Genomic DNA, 25074 nt, shown 5'->3' with positions numbered 1-25074 from the left:
CGGCAAACTCGCACTGCTCTGTGGGCAGCTCATTCAAGTCATGACCAAAAGGCTGTGCTGACTGAGTACCTCCCAGGACAGAAGGTGTGGGTACTGGAGCCTGTGGCACCAAGAGCACTCCAGGACAAATGGAATAGCCCACATGTGATAGTGGAGAAAAAGGGTGAGGTCACTTATTTAGTGGACCTAGGCACTCCCAGAAGTCCTCTATGAATACTTCATGTGAACTGCCTGAAACCCTACTATGATAGGGCAGACTTAACCCTACTCATGGCCACTGATGAGGGGCAGGAGGAAGAGAGTGACCCTCTCCCTGACCTCTTCTCCAACACTGCAGCTGATGGCTCAGTGGAAGGAGTTGTCCTAGCAGACTGCCTTACAGAAGAGCAAAAAGCAGACTGAAGGAACCTCCTCGGCCAGTTTTTTGAGCTGTTTTATCTGACACCTGGTCAGAGTACTTGGTATGAACACACCATAGCTACTGGAGACAGTTTATCTGTCAAAAGTAAGATTTACAGACAGCCTGACTGTTAGACTTTTCATCCTTGGCGTGATCTCCCTTAACCTTTTGCCTCTGTTTCCCAGGTTGTTGATGTGTGATGGACTCTGTTTTTGCTGTTTTTGTTACTCTGGGCACTTTACCACTGCTAACCAGTGCTAAAGTGCTCCTTTACAAAACTTGTATGTTATTGGCTTATCCATGATTGGCATATTTGATTTATTAGTAAGTCCCTAGTACAGTGCACTAGAGGTGCCCAGGGCCTGTAAACCAAATGCTGCTTGTGGGCCTGCAGCACTGGTTGTGCCACCCACATGAGTAGCCCTGTAATTATGTCTCAGACCTGCCACTGCAGTGTCTGTGTGTGCAGTTGTAACTGTAAATTCGACTTGGCAAATGTACCCACTTGCCAGGCCTAAACCTTCCCTTTTCTTACATGTGAGACACCCCTAAGGTAGGCCCTAGGTAGCCTCAAGGGCAGGGTGCAGTGTATGGTTAAGGTAGGGCATATAGTAATGTGTTTTATATGTCTTGACAGTGAAATATTGCTAAATTAATTTTTCACTGTTGCAAGGCCTGTCCCTCTCATAGCTTAACATTGGGGCTACCTTTCATTCTGATTAAAGTGTAGATTCCCTTTGGGAGCAGATGGACATGTGGAGTTTGGGGACTCTGAGCGCAGAATTTTGAAAATACATCTTTTAGTAAAGTTGATTTTAAGATTGTGTGTTTGAAAATGCCACTTTTAGAAAGTGAGCATTTTCTTACTTATTGTCAGGAATCCCCAACGTGCCCCCTGCGTTATCTGTCAGCATCCCCAGGGATTAGGGTTAAATCATATCTCTGTTCTTGGTTAAACCTTCATGTTTCTAAGTAAACATAATGTGCTGTGTTACACAATTGGTTTTATCAATGCTTGTTTTACCAATGCTTGTTTGATAATGTGAGCAGCTGTAGACATGTGCTTCTAATTGGGTGTGGTGACTCATCCACATGTGGAAACTCAACTGCTTTCCTAATTGGCTATAAATAGCAGAGTGAAGCATGCTTCCCTGCTTGGCTTTGTTTTGCTTCCTGATTTCAGCATCTGATTTGGCAGTCCAGCCACTGCTGTCATCCTCGTATTCAGGATTTTTGAGGCAATTCTTTTCTTCATTCCTGTACCAGCTGACACCAGGCATTCCTCCAGCACTCCGGAAAAGACTGCAGCTAAGTGACTAGTATTCTGCAGGGAGTTTGTTCTTTGAGCGCTGCGCTTTCCTAACGCAGCTGGTGTATTTCAGACCTCGTATTTTTGGCAGAGTGCTTAACTTAAAGAGACAAATGCATTTCTGAACATTCCACATTATTATTGTAGTTACTTGCCTACATGTGCTTCAGGAAATCTGCTTGAGCTCAAGTACTACAAAAAGTGACAGTGCAATTTTAAAAGAGCATTTACGTGACTTTTCTTTCTCTAATAGCATAACTCTTGGATTTAAATCATGGCTGTGTGCACTTTCCAAGAGTTCCTTGAGAAAACACGGGTAGCCCAACACATGGTTCCCTGTTCAACTGATGTGTATGTAAAAGAGGGTTTACTATACCATGCTGATCAGGTGTACGTCCCTACCAAAGAATTATGGGATACAGTGTTACCTTGGGGATATGAGTCTATCCTCGCAGGTCACCTGGGTGAGCAAAATATGTTAGATCTCTGTCAAAGATGGTTTTGGTGGCCCACACTTGTGCAGGATGTCAGAAGCTACGTCCAGACTTGTTCCAACTGTGTTTGGGCTAAAACCCCACATACTCCAGCCACAGGATTGTTACTTCCCATGGCAATTCCGGTGGCCCCATGGCATACCATAAGTATAGATTTTATTTCTGATCTCCCAGCTTCCAATGGACACACTGTCCTATGGGTGCTTGTAAATTACCTAACTAAAATGGCTCATTTTGTTCCATGGGTGCGGCTTCCATGCTCTCTGATTTGTTTGTCCAACACATTGTATCACTTCATGGGTTGCCCACCACAATTGTTTCCGATCGTGGCCCCAAATTTATATCACGGTTTTGGCATAGCTTCTGTTCCCCTGCCGGAAGGAATGTCCGCTTGTCCTTTGCATATCAGCCACAAACGGATGGGCAGACGGAACGTGCCAACCAATTGCTGGAGCAAATCCTGAGGTGTTACATTGCCCATGGTCTACTGAGTGGGATAAGGCTTTACCTCTTGTTGAATTTCTATATAAGAACAGTGTCCACATGGCTACAGGAGTATCCCCATTTTACTGTTTATTTGGTCTGCACCCAAGAATTCTACCTATAACTGGGTCCCAAACATCCACAAGAGTCCCATCAGTACAGAAACACCATAAAGATTTACAGGAGATTTAAAAACAAGTACAACACCATTTAAAACTCCACCAAGCTCAAGTAAAAAAACAAGCAGACAAAAGAAGAAGACCTGCTCCCTCTTATCAGATAGGAGATCAGATGTGGCTCTCATCAAAATATCTACATCTTGCAGGATCCAGAAAATGAAACCCCTGATTTCTAGGCCCCTTTCCTATTGCCAAAATCATCAATCTTGTGGTAGTAGAACTGACATTGCCAGATGATTTCAAGGTACACCCTGTGTTTCGTGTGTCGTTACTCCGTCCCTATTCCCCTGATACCCACGATGTCCCACTACCTCCCCCGGTAAAAGTACATGGGCAATGGGAATTTGAATTGGCCAAAATTCTTGACTCCAGGCGCGCCCGTGGTGTTCTACACTATTTATTGGCTTGGAAAGGCTATGGGCTTGAGGACAATTCCTGGGAAGTGTCCCCAGTTCATGCTCCACGTCTTACTAAACAATTCCATCTCCTGCACCCTTCCAAGCCCCGCCCTTTGAGAGGGTCCTTGGTGGGGAGCACTGTCAGGAATCCCTAAGATGCCTCCTGCATTATCTGGCAGCATCCCCAGGGATTAGGGTTAAATCATATCTCTGTTCTTGGTTAAACCTTCATGTTTCTAAGTAAACATAATGTTCTGTGTTACACAATTGGTTTTATCAATGCTTGTTTTACCAATGCTTGTTTGCTAATGTGAGCAGGTGTAGACATGTGCTTCTAATTGGGTGTGGTGTAGACATGTGCTTCTAATTGGGTGTGGTGACTTATCCACATGTGGAAACTCAACTGCTTTCCTGATTGGCTATAAATAGCAGAGTGAAGCATGCCTCCCTGCTTGGCTTTGTTTTGCTTCCTGATTCAGCATCTGATTTGGCAGTCCAGCCACTGCTGTCGTCCTTGTATTCAGGACTTTTGAGGCAATTCTTTTCTTCATTCCTGTACCAGCTGACACCAGGCATTCCTCCAGCACTCCGGAAATGACTGCAGCTAAGTGACAAGTATTCTGCAGGGAGTTTGTTCTTTGAGCGCTGCGCTTTCCTAGAACAGTTGGTGTATTTCAGACCTCGTATTTTGCAGAGTGCTTATCTTGAAGAGTCAAATGCATTTCTGAACATTCTACATTATTATTGTAGATACTTGCCTAAATGTGCTTCAGGAAATCTGCTTGAGCTCAAGAACTACAAAAAGTGACAGTGCAATTTTAAAAGAGCATTTTCTTTCTCTAATAGCATAACTCTTGGATTTAAATTGTGTCATTCATGCCTGTGTTTCAGGATTGAGGAATTTGCTTTTGCAGGGTTTTTCACACAAACAGTGAAACCAAACCAAACTGTGCCACCCTAACTATTTAAACCTAGAGTGGACATTTGTATTTCTTGGATTGTTTTTTGTTCCTTTTAGTTTAACCCCATACATGCAGGAAAGTTATACTTGATATAATTAATACCCTTGTTTGTCTTTCTTGTGCATGATAAGTGCAACCACAGTTCTAATTGTAGTGTGCAACAGTGAATCTCTGTGAAGCCAGCCCTAGTGTCGCAGTACTTGTTGTTATGATACTCAGTTTGGGTTTTTGGCAATGCAGTGTTAGTAATTGTGCCAAAAGTTATTATTATCCAAGAAAAGTGCTGGAGCATCCCGGTGTTCTTCTACCGCTCCTGTGCCCATATCAGAAAGAGAGATTCAGTTTCAAGGAAGTTGAGTGCACTAACTCTACTATCACTCTGTCAACAACGAGCTGCCCCCGAAGATACAGGTTGCCTGGCTGGACCGGCAAGACGTGACAGTCTTTTGTCTCTTTACCTTCCACTCCCCCTTTCCTTTTGGGACACCTGCCGGGGTTTCTGTGTCCACCAGGAAGTGCAGAGAGGTGTTCCAGGAGGCTGGAGGGCATACCATCGTCCCTGCAGACATCCTGCTTTTCAGGTGAGTGGCCCATCTCAACACTTATACCATTTCTGTGACTCTGCCTGTTTGTGGATTCCCTGTCTGGGTCAGTTTGACAGTTGGGCTGGTTGCACCTCACACTAGACAGTGACACAAAGGGAGCTGGGGTGTAGTCTGCATTTCCTGATGAGCCATCTGTGCTAGGAGGGAGGAGAGGAGTGGTCACTCACACCTGAAAGGCCTGTGCCTGCCCTCGCACAATGCAGTCTCCAACCCCCTGCTGAATGTCTGGGGCCTGGCCTGGACAAGGCAGGATTTCACATTCAAGAGACACTTTGCTTTGAAGTAGGCCTACTTCAAAGGAGAAATGGGTATAAGAAGGGCACCCAAAGCCACAGACTTTAAAATACTTCTGAAAACCAAGAGTAACCTCTGCCTGGAGAAGAGTTGAAGAGCTGAGGAAGAAGAGCTGCCCTGCCTGTGACTGTGCTTTGTGGAACTATCCTGCAGTTGCTGCTTCTGCCAGAGTAAGAGGGCAAAGACTGGACTTTGTGTGCCTTCCATCTTGTAAAGATTTCAAGGGCTTGATTTAGAGCTTGCCTCCTGTCGTTTGAAGTCTCAGGGACAGCAAAGACTTCTCTCTGCCAGCACCTGGAGTCTCTGGAGAGACTCTTACTCTGCCAATTGGTGCCCATCTAGATCCTGGGACCCTGAAAGGAGAAGCTGACAGCCTAGGAGGGGGAAATTCACGCACAGAATGCTGTGTGGGGAAAAGATTGACGCAGCTCTGATCTGTGGCTGAAAAATTGACGCACCGTCGGCTTCGCAGCTGAAAATCGATGCTTGCCTGCAACATGACTAAAGAATCGACGCGTGGAGCTGGAGAAACGACGTGCAGCATCGCTGACGAAGGCTGGTGAGATCGCAACCTGCGCTGCGTGGTTTTTGGATCATCGTGTGGCTGGATTTCCGACGCAAGTACCGCTGGGTGTATAAAAACAACGCAAGGCCTGCCTGGACCTGAGAGTGCTGACCCAATCGACGCATCGCTCTCCTGCAGAGAGGAAACGACACGCCCGACCCGAAGAAAGGAGAAACGGCGCAAGGTCTCGCTCGTGAGTGAAATCGATGCATCGCAAGCCCTTTCTAACACACACTTGCCTGTGCAGGGTTATTTTTGACGTACCCACGGTATATTTTCACGCTAGCAGTGTTAGGGTGTGTTTAAAACTACATGAAGACTCTTTTTGCTTTTTAATTGATAACTTGACTTGTATATTGTGGATGTTTGTCGTTTTGGTCTTGTTTTGTTCAGATAAATATTTCCTATTTTTCTAAACCTGTGTTGTATCATTTTGTAGTGTTTTCATTAAGTTACTGTGTGTGTTGGTACAAATACTTTACACCTAGCACTCTGAAGTTAAGCCTACTGCTCGTTCCAAGCTACCAAGGGGGTGAGCAGGGGTTAGCTGAGGGTGATTCTCTTTTACCCAGACTAGAGTGAGGGTCCTTGCTTGGACAGGGGGTAACCTGACTGCCAACCAAAGGCCCCATTTCTAACACTGACCATGTCAGGGACTGCATTAAATCAGAAGTTCAGAAAATATTGGACTTAGGAGTGTTTGAGCACTCAGATATCCCCTGGGACAGCCCAGTGGGGCTATTAGCCAAACCTCATTCTCAGAATGGTAAAAGGGAGATTAGGTTCTGTATATATTACAGAGGGCTCAATACAGTCACTAAGACTGATGGTCAACCCATACCCAGAGCAAATGCGCTGATAGATACACTAGCATCTGGCAAGTATCTAAGCACGTTTGATTTCACTTCAGGGTATTGGCAGATCAAGCTATCAGAATATTCAAAACCTAAAACTGCATTCTCTACCATTGGAGGGCATTATCAATTTACATTTATGCCCTTTGGTTTGAAGAATCCACCTGTCATTTTCCAGAGGCTGGTGAATACAGTCCTCCAAGGTCTGGAAGCTTTCAGTGCAGCATATCTAGATGATATTGCTGTATTCAGCTCCACCTGGAATAACCACCTGGTCCACCTATGGAAAGTTTTGGAGGCCCTGCAAAAGGCAGGCCTCACTATCAAGGCTTAAAAATGCCAGATAGGGCAGGGGGAGGTGGTTTATCTGAGACACCTAGTTGGTGGGGAACAGATTGAACCACTACAGGGGAAGATCCAGACTATTTTAGATTGGTATCCCCCTATTACTCAAACCCAGTTCAGAGCCTTTCTGGGTTTCACTGGGTATTACAGGACGTTCATTAAGAATTATGGCTCCATTGTTGCCCCTCTTACTGACCCCACTTCCAATAAAATGCCCTAGAAGGTAATATGGACAGCCATCTGTCAGAAATCTTTTCAGGAGCTTAAGCAGACTATGTGCACTGCACCTGTCCTCAGGAGCCCAAACTATTCTAAGAAGATTATTGTCCAGACAGATGTTTTCAGAAGTAGGGGTTGGGGCAGTGCTATCACAACTGCATTTAGAGGGCCAGGATCAACCTGTTGCTTTTATCAGTAGAAGGTTGACCCCTAGAGAAAAGCATTGGTTAGCCATAGAGAGGGAGGCCTTTGCTGTGGTCTGAGCCCTGAAGAAGCTAAGACCCTACTTATTTGGGACTCACTTCAAAGTTCAGACATACAACAAACCTCTCTTATGGTTAAAACAAATGAAAGGTGAAAACCCTAAGTTGTTGAGGTGGTCCATTTCCCTACAGGGGATGGACTTTACAGTATAACGTGGAGCTGGGAGTAAACACTCCAATGCAGATGGACTCTCCAGATGTTTCCACTTAGACAATGAAGACTCATCTGGGCAAGGTTAACCTTAGTGTCTCTCATTTGGGGGGTTGTGTAGGAAAGTACCCTCTTTTTGGCATGTTACCCCCGATTTCTGCCTGATGTCAGTATGTTTGACTGTGCCACTGGAGTCCTACTAACCAGGACCCCAGTGCTTATGCTCTCTCTCCTCTCAAATTTGTCACTACATAGTGGTATCCCAGTATTGCATCCCAAACTGGCATACTGGTACCCCCTTATAAGTCCCTAGGTTATGGTACTTAGGTACCCAGGGCATTGGGGTTCCAGGGGATCCCTATGGGCTGCAGCATTACTTTTGCCACCCATTGGGAGCCCATTCAAAGGCCTCTACAGGACTGCCATTGCAGCCTGTTTGAAATGGTGCATGCACCATTTCACAGCCATTTACATTGCATCAGGTCACGTATAAGTCACCTGTATGACAGGCCTTCCAACCCTCAAGGTTGGGTGCAAAGCACCTGTGTGTGAGGGCACACCTGCACTAGCAGAGGTGCCCCGTCATCGTCCAGGACCATTTTCCCAGACTTCGTGAGTGCGGGGTGCCATTTTACACGTGCACTGGACATAGATCAATACCTATGTCCAGCTTCACAATGGTAACTCTGAATATGGCCATGTAAGGTGTCTACCAACTGAGAATTGTGCCTCAATACTGATTCTAGTATTGGTTGTTCAATCCCATTCACTCTGGGGGCTCCACAGTGGACCCCCAGTACTGCCATACCAGTCTTCTGAGGTTTTCCAGGCAGCCCCAGCTGCTGCCACCTCACAGACAGGTTTCTGCCCTCCTGTTGCTTGGGCAGCTTAAGCCCAGGAAGGCAGAACAAAGGATTTCCTTTGGCAGAGTGGTGTTACACCCTCTTTGGAAATAGGTGTTACAGGGCATGGGGGGAGTGGAGGTATTCTCCCAGAGCCTCTGGAAAAGCTTTAAAGGACACAGATGGTGCCCTCTTTGCATAATTCAGTCTACACCAGTTCAGGGACCCTGCTCTGGTGCAAAACTGGACATAGAAAGGAGAGTGGCCACTCCCATGTCCATCACCACCCCAGGGCTGGTGCCCAGAGCTCCAGAGTGTCCCTGGGTATTGCCATCTTGTATTCCAAGGTGGTGGGGGACTCTGGGAGTATCTGAGTGTCCAGTGCCAGCAGGTTACATTAGAGCCCTCCCCTGATAGGTGCTTACATGTGTAGCTAGCCAATCCCCCTTTCAGGGCTATTTAGGGTCTCTCTCCTGGGTGTTTCCTCAGATTCGGATTGCAAGACTCTGAGCAGGAATCCTCTGCATCCTTTACTTCATCTTCTACTGATGGAACCGCAGCTGAACCGTCCAGGAACTCTACAAACTGCAACAAAGAAGCAAAGATGACTTCTGCAACATTGTATCTTCAGCTACTGCCAGCAACTGCAACTGTTTCCAGATCATGCATCCTCTGAGAACTGCCTGTCTTCAGCCTGCACCAGAAGAACCAAAGGAATCTCCTGTGGAGTGACGGAGTCACTTCACTGCTCCAGGAGGCACTTCTGTTCAGCGACGACCGGTGGCATGGGTCCCCGCTCCTGACAACGAGCATGGATCCAGCAACACGGGTGGTGGACTAAAGTGACCCCAACAGTCCCAACGTCCAGCTGTCCAACTTTGGAGGAGGTAAGGGCTTGCCTCCCCACGCAAGACAGTACCCCCATGCACTGCATGACATGCAGTTGCCAAGGCTTGTGTGCGACCTTCTAAGAAGTTCTTTGTGCACAGCACAGCTTAGGCCCCCAGCACTCCATCCTGCGACGCACAGCTTCCTAAGTGGTTCTCAGCGGCTTGGGATCCCTTTGTGTTGTGCTGTGTGGGCTTCCATTTGCACCATCTTTGTCCCCGTGCTGTGGGACTCCTGTGCGCGCTGCCTGGTCTTCTGAGGGCTCTTTGAGTTGTTGAGAGCCCCCTATGCCTCCCCCTCCTGGGTAGAGGCCACCAGGGCCCTCCTTGTCCCAGGCAGCGCCATTTTTCGCTAACCCCGAGCTTTGCGTGTACCAAGGCTTGTTGGCAGAATCCAGCGACGCAAACCAGACTGCAATCATCCATCTGGCCTGGGACATCTTCTGCACCAACCAGGAATCCGTATCTGTCTTCTTGGGTGCATAACTGACTTTGTCTTCTCACCGGTGGTTCTTCTTTTGCACCTTCATCCGGGCAGGGGCTCCTGTCCTTCCTGGGCTCTTCAGTGCTTCTTGGGCTTGGTCCCCTTCTTCCACAGGTCCTCAGGTCCAGGAATCCATTGTTGGTGTCTTGCAGTCTCTTCTGGTTCTTGCATGATCTTCTATCACAACTTCTTGTGTGTTTCAGGAATCTAACTGTGATTTACTTCTGTTTTCCTGGGCTTTGGGGTGGGTTCTAATACTTACCTTTGGTGTTTTCATACACTCCAAGCACCCCTCTATACACTACACTTGCCTAGGTGGAAGACTTACCTCCTAAGGGAGTATAGTCTCTAAGGTATTTTTGGCACTGTGTCACTAAAAAAAAAGTACCTTTATTTTTGTAACACTGAGAATTTTATTTTATATGTGTAAGTACTGTGTAACTACAGTGGTATTGCAAGAGCATTGCATGTGTCCTAGATCAGCCTTGGCTGCTCAGCTACAGCTACCCTTAGACAGCCTGGCTGCTAGACACTGACTACATTTCACTAATAAGGGATAACTGGACCTGGTATAAGGTGTAAGTACATTTGGTACCCACTACAATCCAGGCCAGCCACTACAGGGCAATAACACTTGTTCTTCTATTCTGTGTTCCCCCAAGTCTCCCGATAAAAAATGGTACCTCACTTGCGTGGGTAGGCCTAATGCCCACGACAGGAAAAGCAACATGGACACATCACATTTTTACATTCAAATTTGACATGTTTTTTGGAAAATGCCTAGCTGTGGATTTTGGCCTTTAGCTCAGCCGGCACGTGGGCAAAACTACCAAACCTGTCCATTTGTGAGAACTAACCACCTAGGGGAATCCAGTATGGGGTGACTTGTGGGGCTCTCACCAGGTTCTGTTACCAAGAATCCTTTGCAAACATCAACATTTGTCAAAAAAATACTGTTTCCTCACATTTCGGTGATAAAAAGTTCTGGAATCTGAAAGGAGACACAAATTAACTTCCACCCAGCATTCCACCAAGTCTCTCGATAAAAATGGAACCTCACTTGTGTGGATAGGCCTAGTGCCCACGACAGGAAATGCCCCAAAACACAACATGGAAACACATCACATTTTCTCAAAGGAAACTGACCTGTTTTTTGCAAAGTGCCCAGCTTTGGATTTTGGCCTCTAGCTCAGCTGGCACCTAGGGAAACCTACCAAACCTGTGCATTTTCTAAAACTAGACACCTAGGGGAATCCAGGATGGGGTGATTTGTGGGGCTCTCACCGGGGTCTGTTACCCAGAATCCTTTGCAAACCTCAAAATTTGGCAACAAAACACTTTTTCCCATATTTTGGTGATAGAAAGTTCTGGAATCTGAGAGAAGCCACGAATTTCATTCCACTCAGCGTTCCCCCAAGTCTCCCGATAGAAATGGTATCTCACTTGTGTGGGTAGGCCTATTGCCTGCGACAGAAAATGCCCCAAAACACACCATGGACACATAAAATTTTCCCAAAGAAAACTGACCTGTTTTTTGCAGTGTTCCTAGCTGTGGATTATGGCCTCTAGCTCATCCGACACCTAGAAAAATCTACCAAACCTGGACATTTCTGAAAACTAGACACCTAGGGGAACCCAGTATGGGATAACTTGTGGCGCTCTCGCCAGGTTCTGTTACCCAGAATCCTAAGCAAACTTCAAAATTTGGCAAAAAAACACTTTTTTCCTCACATTTCGGTGCTGCAAAGTTCTGATATCTGAGGGAAGCCACATACTTCCTTCTATCCAGCATTCCCCCAGGTCTCCTGATGAAAATGGTACCTCACTTGTGGTGCTGGCCTCAGCAGCCATCTAGGGACACCTCCCAAACCCAGACAGGGCAGGAAAGCTCTTGGAGGTAGAAGGGCTGGACTTGCGGAAGGACACTGAGGCCCTCATTACGACCCTGGCGGTATAGAACCGCCAGGGCCGCGGCACGCGGGAGCACCGCCGACAGGCCGGCGGTGCCCCGCGGGGCATTCTGACCGCGGCGGCTTAGCCGCGGTCAGTAAAGGGAAACCGGCGGTCTCCCGCCGGTTTCCCGCTGCCCCCAGGAATCCTCAGCTGCGCCGGCTTGGGGATTCCGACTCCCCCTCCCGCCATCCAGTTCCTGGCGGTTCTCCCGCCGGGAACCGGATGGCGGGAGGGGGAGTCGCGGGGCCCCTGGGGGCCCCTGCAGTGCCCATGCCAATGGCATGGGCACTGCAGGGGCCCCCGTAAGAGGGCCCCTACAAGTATTTCACTGTCTGCTTGGCAGACAGTGAAATACGCGACGGGTGCAAATGCACCCGTCGCACCTTCCCACTCCGCCGGCTCTATTACGAGCCGGCATCCTCGTGGGAAGGGAGTTTTTCCCTGGGCTGGCGGGCGGTCTTTTGGAGACCGCCCGCCAGCCCAGGGAAAAACTCATAATACCCTCCGCGGTCTTCTGACCGCGGAGCGGTATTACGGAGGGCGGAATTCTGGCGGGCGGCCTCTGCCGCCCGCCAGAGTCGTAATGAGGGCCTGAGTGTTTTGGGGTATCATGGGGTCGGAGAGGAGTAGGGAAAAGGGAAAACTCCAAGAGGAAAGCCTTCTTTAACACACGAGGACGGTCATGGCAAAAGGGTTTGGGAGTGGAGGGAGAGGGAGTGTTGGTGTGTGTCTTGGATGGATGTGTGTGCGAGGTGTCTGTTGGGTGGGTGAGTGTGAGCGTTTAAGTGCCTTGAGAGGAGAGGGGGTGGAAGTGCGGGAGATGCCATGGTGGATGGGTGATTCTTGAGGTGGTGTCTGCAGGCATGGTGGATGTGCTGCATGTAGGCGTGCCTGTGACGTGTGCAGATGTGGTGACTGGGGTGGATGTCTGAGGGTTTGCTATTGTGCGGACTGTGGGTAGGATAGGAGTTGTGGCTGGATCAGTGAATGTTGGTGTTGTGTCTGCATGTGTGTCTAGTGTTGTGTCTGTGATGCTGGAGGTGGTGGGGGGTCAATGCAGGTAGTGACTGTTGGTGTGTCTGCAGATTGGTGTTGTTTGTGTGCATACCAGTGGTGGGTCTTGTGGTGCTTGTGTTTGTCAGGTACCCTTGGATGTAGAGGAGGGTATATGCTTGTCTGTTTGTGTGCTTTGGCTGGGTCAGGAAAGAGGGGTTTGGGATTGGGAAGAGGAAGGGGGAGGGGGGACGGAAGACAAAGGGTGACTGGCTGTTGTCAGTGTTGAGGTCAGAGCCTGAAAGGATCTCTGTAGGCCAGCCAGTGCACCGTGAATGCCCTCCAGGAACACATTACTCTGCTGGACTTGAGTTGTCAGTCCCTGGTGCATTCGCGATGGTGCGACTGACCCACAGAGATCGGCCTCAGGAGGTCAATAGCCTCCTCACTGAGGGCAGCAGGGCTGACAGTGGCAGAGGTGCCTACAGAGAAGGAGATGCCACCCTTCTGGGTGAGTGGGTAAAGACAACTGGTGGGGGAGCTACAGGGAGGGAGGTGGTAGAAAGGGGTGTGGTGGACAAAGATGGTGCTGGGGTTGTCCCAGATGGCTCCGTAACCGCCAAGAAGTATCCCCCGTGGCACTCCCTCGCCCTCCCGGCCACTGGATTCCTCGCTGTCAGTAGTATCAGCACTCCGGATCCTGTGGTCAGCAGCATCCCCACTCCAATGTGTCCTGTCTTCTTCACCTGCCGATGCTGATGCACACAAATAGAGAGAGAGGGAGGGAGAGATAGAGAGGGAGAGAGGAGGTCATTACATTCTTCACATACACACATTACAACATGCACAACTGTAGGTATACATTTCCTGGCTAGGCAATCCCATATAGAAAACCACATATCCTACATCATGTCACAACATGTTACTTCTTTCCACCCCTTCATGTCATCTCTCTTACCGACATCATAATCCATGTAAGGTAGCACAACTGGAGCATTCCGAAATATCACCTGTAAAGCAAGGTCAGCATGCTCATCATGCCCTGGCTAAAGCTGAAATTCTGTCCTAATCCTGGTCATAAGTCTCCATACTCCTATCATCTTTAGGAAAAGCAGTTGACTGATCAAACCATATCATGCATGTTCTAATTCAACACCTGACCAGTCCTTGTCCATAAGTCATGTCCCATGCAAATAAAGACAACTCTATTCACAGACAACACAGCACCTTCCATTCCAATCACAGGCCTAGCTGAACCCTCTGTACATATATGCCATAATGGATACAATCTCTGATGAGGAAACAACATGAGGCAGTCCCATACAGGTGCCATCTAATGTTTAGAATCAATGTCTGGAGAACAGCCATGTCACAACATGTACCAAATCCCAGAGAAATATCTGCATTTGCTATGCACAGATGCACCACATCACATCATTCATGCATGTACAGCTACAGTGGCCTACATAGCACACATGAGACATCCACTGACAATCAGAGAGAGCAGTGTAAGAACAACTAAACCAAGGCCAGCCAACTAAATCCTAATAGGGCACATGACATTCCACCTGACATGCAGATACAGTTCCACGACATGATGACATGAGTAAACCAACATCACTAACACCATTCCTGACCTGTACCTAAGTCCAGACAAAACACATATCCCACTGAAAAGACATGGACACAGGATGTACACATGGTCCTACATGACTGCCATTGCACTTAAAACATATCCAACAACAACAACACCTGTATGACAGAAAGTAGTTCAACCAAACCATAACATCTCAAAGTAAGAAGTGACCCAAAACCATTTCCTGTCCAACCTGTCCACATCAGCTAGGCTAAGGGTAGAAAAGGGGGTCCCACTCAACAACATCTGCCCCAAGTAACCAATGTGACATGATGTGCGTGGCTAAGACCATTTGTTGCACTAGTATCGGGTAGGCTATTGGCACTTATATCATGGTCATTGCACATTGTCAGAGGGTAGGGCAGCCTAATCACTTACATCCTCTAAACCAAGGACATTGGTATAATAGTGAATCACCTACAGTTCAATGGCCTTGAAATGCATAGTAAGTACAAATAATAACAATCAGACAGCCATAGTTGGATGTCCTTCTGTTACAACCTTCACATACCCCATTGTGTGACTATAAAGGGACAACGGGGACACCTCCAAAAACCCATATGTTCAGTCCTATACTGGCCATCTCTGTTGACTGATTAAGATGGCAGCCTCACATGGAGTCAATACCTGTACCAGGATAAAAGGTAACTAGGCCCTGTACAAAATATGTCAGGCACTCAGTAACAAATACAGGTGATCTATACAGATGGGAGTGGTCTGACATCTTAGAGCTAGGTATTCACATAATCAGATGTATGGACCTGGAAATACTAGATGGTAGGATGATACAGCAGCTTACATGCATATATATGGCTGGGTGGAGTCACACATGTGGCATTGTCAATTGTGCATCTCCACATGCAGTCATAGATATACACAGGTGGTCTAAACGTACACATGGCTAACCCTAAGACCAGATCTCCATCTATTAGGCAGGCAATGTGAGTACTATGTATTCCCACTAGCCTACATACATGTAGCACCTACTACATTGTCACAGCTGCTAAAGTGTGACAGCAAATACCATACTACCAGAGCCAAGTACAAGGATGCAGTCAGTTCTTACCCCCTTGTGGCTACAGTACTGTCTTCAAATGCCCATCCACCTCAGGGTAGGCCACCGCCGGGCCATCGGGGGGGTCAGGGTCCGACGGGCACCCCGCCCTCGTTGGGAGGACATCACCAGCAATCTTCCGGGCCCAGCATCTCAGGTCCACCCACCGCTTTCTACAATGGGTGCTCCGCTGGCTGTGGACCCCCAGGGTCTGCACTTGCTTGGCAATAGCACGCCAAATCTCCTTCTTCTGATGGGCGTTGACCTGCATGGATGACACAGACAAAAGGAGAAAGTTATGTACACATGCACCATACCAAAAGGAGTGGTCAGTACACATCAGTCACAGCAACTAGGCACACATACCCATCCTCTCTTCTCACACACCGTCACATTATGCCATCTGCATGCATCTACACCCTCACAAGTTCACATGCACGATGCACATCACACACAACACCTATCGCTCATGGCTAGGGCATTGGACTCACCTGCTCCTCTGGTGTCCCATATAGCTGTCCATACAGGGGTTGGAAATCCTCCACTAGCCTCTCAATCTCTTCTGGGGTGAAGGCAGGGGCCCTATCACCTGCAGGATGTGGCACAATGACCCCCAAAGACAATACACAACAGCTCATGTTGTGGAGGTCTTGCTGGCAACAGTGTCAGGAGTCAAGTGAATAATACAGCAGAAAATGGCAGTTACGGCCACCATGTACAGGACCATCACCGCCGGCAGTCATGGCCATTGGCCTAAGTCCACCAAAGGCAGCAATGTTAACCACTGGCAAGTTGCACAGTGGTTGAGACCGCCTACTGCCATATAGACTTCTGCCAGCGAACGTAAGTCACTTCCAACTGTTCATTACAGTAGATCAGGCATCTGCCATTTTGGGGATACGTCATCGAAGAATGTGCTTACTTATCTGAGTCAATCACTTACTCACCCAAAATGCTGTGTATCCGTATGTACAGCCATCATGGTTGTGCAACATATTGTGCCAAATTTAACAAAAGTACATGTTGATGGAGTATATATGGTGTGAACTATGCAGTGGAGAAGTGTGGCTCAGTGGTTAGAGCAGCAGACCCTAATGCAGAAATCTGGCACAGGACCAGGGTTCAATTCCCGCCTCAGCGGGTCTCGAGCTCAATTTCTTCAGACCTGATAATTCTTGCATCAGTCCCTAATCTAATTCATGGGTCCCACTCTGTAACTCTGGGCAATAGCTTGATTAATCTCCACAATGGCCCCAACAGTGCTGGGATGCCTGGCTTTACCTTGGAGGTTGCCCAGGAGTGGGCACCTCACAGGGAAAAGCCAGGAGGGGTTCCACAGCGGTATGCGTACAGTGCCTTGTGACCCTAATGGGTGAGTAGTGCGCTATACAAGTACGAAGTTTACAGTTTAACTATGTAAAGCTACTCTGAGGTACATAGGCCACGGGTAGAAATTGGTAGATTCCAAAACATATGTGTGATTACTGCAGGGCAGTTAAGTCTTACACACATGTACACTAACATTTATTTGAAATGTACAATCCCATTTACATGTTAGCCAATGTGCCGCAATGAGGGTGAATTAGGTGCATATCTATGGCCTGTACTGTATTTGTCCTCTACAGATGTTAGGTGTCAAGTAATATACAATGTGTTAATGATGTGTGCATACTGCATAACTTGTAGTATATTCTCTTCTCTCAACCCAGTTATCCTACCATGAGGAGAGTGGGACTACCACAGTGTCCACTAACAGACCTGGAAACCATGGAGGAAAGGCATGTCATCCAAACTTATTGTCTGAATCATCATATCATCATGGATCTTTGTACTTAGGTGGAGCCAGATCTGGTTTCTGACATTCGCAATCTCCATGGCATACCTCCCAGGGTTCAAGTCTTGTCAGTGCTTCATTACCTGGCCACAGGGTCTTTTCAGAATACTGTCGCCTTAACAGCAGGTATGCCTCAGCCCATTTTAGGTCTGCTGTTGAGGGATGTACTGGGTGCATTGTTGAAACACCTGGACAGCTACATCAGGTTTCCCCAACAAACTGATTTGGCCTATGTGAAGGCATACTTTTAAGAGATGGGACACATTCCTCATGTGGTAGGGGCCAATGATGGCACCCATGTAGCCCTGGTCCCTCCCACTGCCAACAAACAAGTGTATAGGAACAGGAAGAACTACTAATTTAATCAATGTATAGGTGGTGTGTCTGGCAGACCAGTAGAGCTCACAAGTCACAGCCACGTTTCCAGGATCTGTGCATGATTCTTACATCATGCAGAACAGCAATGTCCCACATCTGATGGCACGACTACAAACAGAGAGGGCTTGGCTTGGCTGCTTGGTAAGTTTGCTTTGTAGTGTGTGTTGTGTCTCCTGTCATCACAATATAGCCAGTTGCAGGAACTATTTGTGAGTTGTTCTATCCCTGTGTTCACAGGTGACTCAGGATATGCAAACCGCCCTTGGCTCTTGACACCAGTGAGGTACCCAGGCACACCAGGGGAACTCCATTACAATGAAGCTCACAGGAGGACAAGGCGTGTAATCGAGTGAAGATTTGGGCTCCTGAAGACAAGATTTAGGTGCCTGGACCTATCTTGAATTGCCCTCCTCTACTCGCCCCCATAAGGTATGCCAAATAATTGTTGCCTGCTGCATGCTCCACAATCTAGCCCTGAGACGTCAGATACCATTGATAGCAGATGATGGGAAGGTAGCTGGACCAGTGGCTAGAAACTTTGATATGGCAAGTGATGAAGAGCCAAAGGAAAAAGAGGCAGGTGATTCTAGGGCAGATCTCATCAATCAGCAATTCCACTGACATACAGGTATGTGAAGTAGACCTTTTGGATGTTTGAATGTGCACAACTTGAATTAGAAAGCTGCCATTAAACCTCCTGACTTTAATCATCAGTGGGAGTGTCATGAGCTCCAGTGCCTATGTGTGAGTTGTGGATGCAGACTGAGAGATTGTAAAGTGTACAGTACAATATGGTCTGCTATATCATGTATTGTTACATCTCATCCTAACATACACTTCTGTAATGGACTATTGAGGTATGTTTCTTGCATTCTCTTTTCCGCTTTTCCTTCCACACACTGAAATTACTATTTTGTGTTTGGCTCTGCAACCTAGGCTTGAGGTATTCTGTTGCGCTGCGGCGCAATATGCTGGGAACGCGGCAGCCCAGCTCGGCTTCAGGGTCCCGGCACACGCTGCAGGCCATTTCTCTGTCCGCCAGTTCCAGGGAAGGCGCGGCAGGATATGAGACCCCGAGTCGGATCTTGATCCTTGCTGTGCTCAGCGCGCTCAGCGCGCGCAGCGCGCGCAGCGCTTTTTACTTAATTAAAAACACATCAGGGATTCACGGGAAATCCTCCTTGCCACCATTTACCTTTTACACAGCCAAAAGCTGTATGCCTGCACATGACTTATTTTTATGCATGCTTTTCCCGTTCCCAGCATGCTGTTCACTTCCTCTCTTCCCTGCATGCATTGTTTCCCTTTTCTTTGGAGCATGTTTTCTATTCTAGTTATGATCTTTTCCCCAAACCAAGATGGTGGTTTTACTACTTCCTGTTTTCCACTTCCTGTCTAGGGGTATATAAGGGGAATCTATCTTTCTTCTCATTGCGTTGCAACACTCCTGTGGTGGTAGTCACGCTCCGGCTGGTTTCCTCTTGTGGCGCCAGTTGTTCTTGATCTGTCTTCCGTCTCCAGAATTCCTGAATTCCAGAATCTTAAGTCCTAACGTCCTTATGTCCTCCTTCTGTTTCAGGGAGTTCCTGTTGGAGGTTTTTTACCATTTTGGGGTTTTTCCTCTGGGACTCCTTCTGGAGGGCACGGACTGTAGTGGCTTACTATTGTCAAACAGCACCGTGGCTACCAGAAGGGGTCGCCCCTACCTCGTTCAGAGCAGGACTTGCAGGAACCGGGGCCACTCGCCACCTCTCTCCAACCTCGACGGTAAGCCCCAGGTGAATCGTGACAGATTGCAACGCCCAAAACTCCAGTTGCTGTCCGGAATCATGGAGAGTCCCGTGATGAGTACAGAACCAACAAGCCAAACCCTGCTCTTGACTATACAACAACAGGCCCAAGAACTCCAACAGCTACGTACCGAAAACACTGTCTACCGACAAGCCTTCGCCTCTAGAACCACTGATGTTCCTACGGTCTCCGCCACTACGCCTCGCTTCTCCAGGGATCCTAACAAATTAAGAGAGTTCCTGGATGCCTTGACGGTCTATTTCGCATTCCGCCCCTCACAGTTTATGCAAGACAAGACCAAGGTGGGGTATTTGATTAGCGTCCTATCTGGCCCAGCTTTAGCATGGGCAACTCCTTTAGTGACAAGCAACGACCCTAGCTTGTCTAATTATTCCAGCTTTGTCACTGCCTTTAAGCAGATGTTTGAGCGCCCTGGACTTGAGTCTTCAGCAGAAGAAGCTCTCTGCGATATTCAACAAGGAAATCAGGACGTATTACAATACATCACTCGTTTCAGACAATTAGCAGCAGAGACTTCCTGGGTGGAGCGTACTTTGGTGACCCTGTTTCGCAGGGGTCTCAGAGAGGACATTAAGGACGAACTGGTGCACTCTGCCAGAATAGAGAATCTTAAGGGGTTAATGGATCAGACCCTGACAATAGAATATCGGTTAAATGAGCGAAGAATGGAGAGAAAGAAGAGTCGCTTACCATCACACTCGGTGACGTCCTGCACCCTTCCTCATCGTTCCGAGGAGGTTAGTTCTGAAACTAAGGGTGCTACCGATGAAGAACCTATGCAAATCGATTTGGCTCAAGGGCCGTTATCATCTAGTGAGTGGGAAAACAGACGAAGGAAAGGACTTTGTCTGTATTGTGGTGCTGCTGGTCATCTAATTCGCACATGTCCCGTCCGTCCAGCCAAGCCTTTGGGAAATGCCAATTCCTGTCCTCAGTGAGAAGGGTAAGGACGGGATATTGCGAAATACCTCCCATTTGTTCCTCAAAGGAGGAAGGAACTGCTCTTTTCCTTTTACCCGTTATCCTCCACTTAACAGATGGCCGGGAAGAAAGGGCTCTGGCCTTGCTGGACTGTGGAGCCAGTGGTATCTACCTAGACGAAGCATGGGCCAGGGAAAGACAGATTTTGCAAATACCTAAGGAAGTACCAGAACAAGTCCACACGGTGGATGGATTACTCTTGGGCTCAGGACCAGTACAGTATACCACCCCTACCCTATGTCTCCAGTTCGGGAAACATCAAGAAAACCTTTCTTTTGATTTAATTTCTTCACCACATCACGTTATGATCCTGGGAATTCCATGGCTCACTCGGCATAACCCTTACATTAACTGGGAAACAAAACCCATTTCTTTATCCTCTCACTTCTGCCAACACTACTGCTACTTAGCAGGAGACTATTGGTCCCCAAAGAGTCTCTTAACGACACCCCCTAAGGTGGGATGTTCTATCAACGTCTTACAGGGAGTACCCAGACATTATCAAGAATATGCCGATGTATTCCAGAAACCAGAAAGACCTGAACTGCCACCCCATAGAGAATATGATTGCGCCATTCCTTTGGAACCAGATGCCATGGTTCCTTTTGGGCGAATGCACTCTCTAATAGAACCTGAGAATCAGATCCTCAAGGAATACCTAGAGGAGAACATACAGAGTGGATTGATTTCTCCTTCCTCTTCACCTGCAGGGGCTCCTCTCTTCTTTGTGCCTAAGAAGACGAAAGATTTGCGTCCCTGTATTGATTTTAGAGGATTAAACAAGATCACTACGAAGGATCGGTACCCGCTACCTCTTATTAAGGACATCTTAGAAGCTGTCAGAGGGGCAAAGAGATTCACCAAGTTGTGTCTTAGAGGAGCATATCATCTTTTAAGGATAAAGGAAGGGGATGAGTGGAAGACCGCCTTCAGAACACCTTTCGGTCACCATGGATACCGAGTAATGCCATTTGGGCTCACCAATGCCCCCTCCATTTTTCAAAGATTCATGGACTCTATTTTTTCCGATCTTCTACATCAAACAGTGGTTGTTTATCTAGACGACATTTTAATATTTTCTGTCCACCCAGAACAACACACTAAACATGTTCTCCAAGTCCTAGAGAGGCTCAGACAACACCGTTTATTCTGCAAACCAGAAAAATGTGAGTTTGATCGAACAGAGGTAAAATACCTGGGATATTGCATTAACCAAACAGGTGTTGCCATGGATTCAGATAAGGTTCAAGCTATACGGGATTGGCCGTCCCCCTCTTCCATCAAAGAAACTCAGTGTTTTTTGGGATTGGCCAATTTCTATCGACAATTTATAGCGGACTTTGCCCAGAGAACCAGTTATATTACTCAAACCCTTAAGAAAGACAATCTAAGGAAGGGTTTTTGTTGGACACAAGACGCAGAGTTGGCTTTTCAAGAATTAAAGAAAGCCTTCATTCAAGCTCCCATTTTACGGCACCTAGACACCAACAAACAGTTCATCGTTGTCGCAGACGCCTCAGAAAGAGCCATAGGGGCTGCATTACTACAGAAACAAGATGATGATGAGTTAGAGCATCCTGTATTCTACCTTTCACACATATTATCCGATTCAAAGCGGAATTATTCAGTGTTAGAGCGAGAGTTACTCGCCTTGAAGCCCGCTTGCACGGAATGGAGACACTTCCTGATGGGCTCGAAAGAACCTTTTGAAGCCCGGACAGATCACCGAAACTTACAATGTTTGAGAAACTTTCAGTGTCAGAATAGCCGACAAGCTTGATGGTCTTTCTTTTTCAGTCAATATGATTTTTACATCACATACATCCCTGGTTCTCAGAATTTCTTGGCCGATGCCTTGTCTCAGAGTTACCCTGAGTGTAGCGATTCTCCTGTACAGAACCTATTCGAAAGTAACAAGATCATTGGTTTAGTACAGACATTTCGAGACCAGGTCAAGTCTGAATATTCCCATCTGGAAACTACAGAAATGAACAAGTTGCGCCCGCAACTTTATATAGATCAAGAATACTATTACCACAAGAAAGCCCTGTTCTTACCCACTAAGTCAGTCCGGACAGAAGCCCTACGTATGTGCCACGATTCCCCCATCGCAGGTCATCGCGGAGTGAAAGCTACCCAAGAGCTTCTGCTTCGCTCCTTCTGGTGGCCCACTCTCAAGACGGATACTGAAGACTATGGGGGTCATTACAACCCTGGCGGACGGTGTTAAAGGTGCGGAAATACGGCAAACAGGCTGGCGGGCAAAAAAAGGGAATTACGACCCTGGCGGAAACCGCCAACAAAGACAGCCACTTTAACACACCGCCCGCCACGGCGGTACAGACAAACAGCGTGGTGGTCACCGCCAACAGACAGGTGGGAGACAATGTACCGCCCACACTGTCACAACACACCAATCCGCCACCTTTTCCGGGGCGGATTCACCGTGGATAAAAAAATGGCAGAAACAGCTTTTGCTATGGGAAAACGCTCACCTCTACACACTCCACGAGGAACGACGACTCCATGGAGCCGGAACTACAAATCCTACCTGCCCTTGTCTTCCTGCTCCTCTACGACCAACAGCTACGTAGGCGCAGAAGATACCGGTGAGTACTGCACCTACGACACGGGGGAGGCAAAAGTTAGGGGGACACCCACCAAACACCCCCACCCTCGCATATCACAACATACACATCAATGCAGTCACAAAAATCACAGTAACAACCCACAATCCCCCCGGAAGAATGCAAAGACAATGCAAATTGCGGGCAAACATTGTATTGTGCCAATATACATGTCATAAAAAAATATACTGATATATATCACGAAATCTGTCATAACTAAATATACAATACAAGAAGTAGTGCAGATATGTATACAACAATGTCCGTGCACCAACAGTCCAAAAATGCATGGGCGAGGCCCACAATAGATACCTGACCAAAATCCGAGAGAACACTGCCGGGGCATCAGATAGAAACACTACAGGCACCTCAGGGGGAAGGGAAGGGGGGGCACCTCAGCCGGATGAATGCGAAGCCAGATCCACGACGGGGCTCCATGCCCATTGATGTATCCTGGAGAGTGCAAAGCCATGGTCTCTCAAGTGTCTACAGTGGGTGGCTTGCCCACTGTGCCATCCTGGGGAGTGCAAAGCCACAGTCTCTCAAGTCTATACAGTGGGTGGGTTGCCCACTGTACCATCCTGGGAAGTGCAAAGCCACAGTCTCTCAAGTCTCTACAGTGGGTGGCTTGCCCACTGTTAGATCCTGGGGAGTGCAAAGCCACAGTCTCTCAAGTCTCTACAGTGGGTGGGTTGCCCACTGCTTTATCCTGGGGAGTGCAAAGCCACATTTTGGCAAGTAGATGCAGTTCTCTACTGGTACTGGGTGGGCCTGGTGCCCAGACTGGATGCGTCTCCCCGTGAAAGTTCATGTCCTGTCACTGTCCCAGCTGCACATGGGATAAGGATGCCTGATGTGGCGGCCTATTCATGCCCACATGGTGTCTGCCCTGTTCAGCGGTCTTCACCATGGCGGTCTTTGCCCTGTTCAGCGGTCTTCACCATGGCGGTCTTTGACCTGTTCAGCGGTCTTCACCATGGCGGTCTTTGCCATGTTCAGCGGTGCTTTGCCCTGTTCAGCGGTCTTCACCATGGCGGTCTTTGCCCTGTTCAGCGGTGCTTTGCTCTGTTCAGCGGTCTTCACCATGGCGGTCTTTGCACTGTTCAGCGGTGCTTTGCCCTGTTCAGCGGTGCTTTGCCATGGCGGTCTATGGACTGTTCAGCGGTGCTCTGACATGGCGGTTCGGATCCTGACATTGGTGTGTGGCATGACGAACTCCACACTGGACATTGGTGTGTGGCATGACGAACTCCACACTGGACATTGGTGTGTGGCATGACGAACTCCACACTGGACATTGGTGTGTGGCATGACGTTCCATCATTTCCCAGCAGGCTGTGGGATCCTTGACCCTCCTGGGCTGTGACTCCGGCGGTGGCGGTGGTCTCCTGACCAGTAACGATACTTGAGCCCTCCTGGGCTGTGACTCCGGCGGTGGCGGTGGTCTCTTGACCAGTAACGATACTTGAGCCCTCCTGGGCTGTGACTCTGGGGTGGTGTCCTGACCAGTAACGATACTTGAGCCCTCCTGGGCTGTGACTCTGGCGGTGGTCTCCTGACCAGTAACGACATTTGAGCCCTCCTGGGCCGTGACTCTGGCGGTGGTCTCCTGACCAGTAACGATACTTGAGCCCTCCTGGGCTGTGACTCCGGCGGTGGCGGTGGTCTCCTGACCAGTAACGATACTTGAGCCCTCCTGGGCCGTGACTCTGGCGGTGGTCTCCTGACCAGTAACAATACTTGAGCCCTCCTGGGCCGTGACTCTGGCGGTGGTCTCCTGACCAGTAGCGATACTTGAGCCCTCCTGGGCCGTGACTCCGGCGGTGGTCTCCTGACCAGTAACGATACTTGAGCCCTCCTGGGCTGTGACTCCGGCGGTGGTCTCCTGACCAGTAACGATACTTGAGCCCTCCTGGGCCGTGACTCTGGCGGTGGTCTCCTGACCAGTAACGATACTTGAGCCCTCCTGGGCCGTGACTCTGGCGGTGGTCTCTGGACCAGTAACGACGGTGCTGGCAGTTGTGTCTGGACCACCGGAAATGATGGCGCACTTCTCCGCCGTGACACTCACA

This window comes from Pleurodeles waltl, chromosome 1_2 (genome assembly GCF_031143425.1).
Source record: "Pleurodeles waltl isolate 20211129_DDA chromosome 1_2, aPleWal1.hap1.20221129, whole genome shotgun sequence".
In the NCBI taxonomy this organism is placed as follows: domain Eukaryota; kingdom Metazoa; phylum Chordata; class Amphibia; order Caudata; family Salamandridae; genus Pleurodeles; species Pleurodeles waltl.
The sequence above is the reverse complement of the archived record's forward strand: the minus strand, read 5'-3'. Positions refer to the sequence as shown.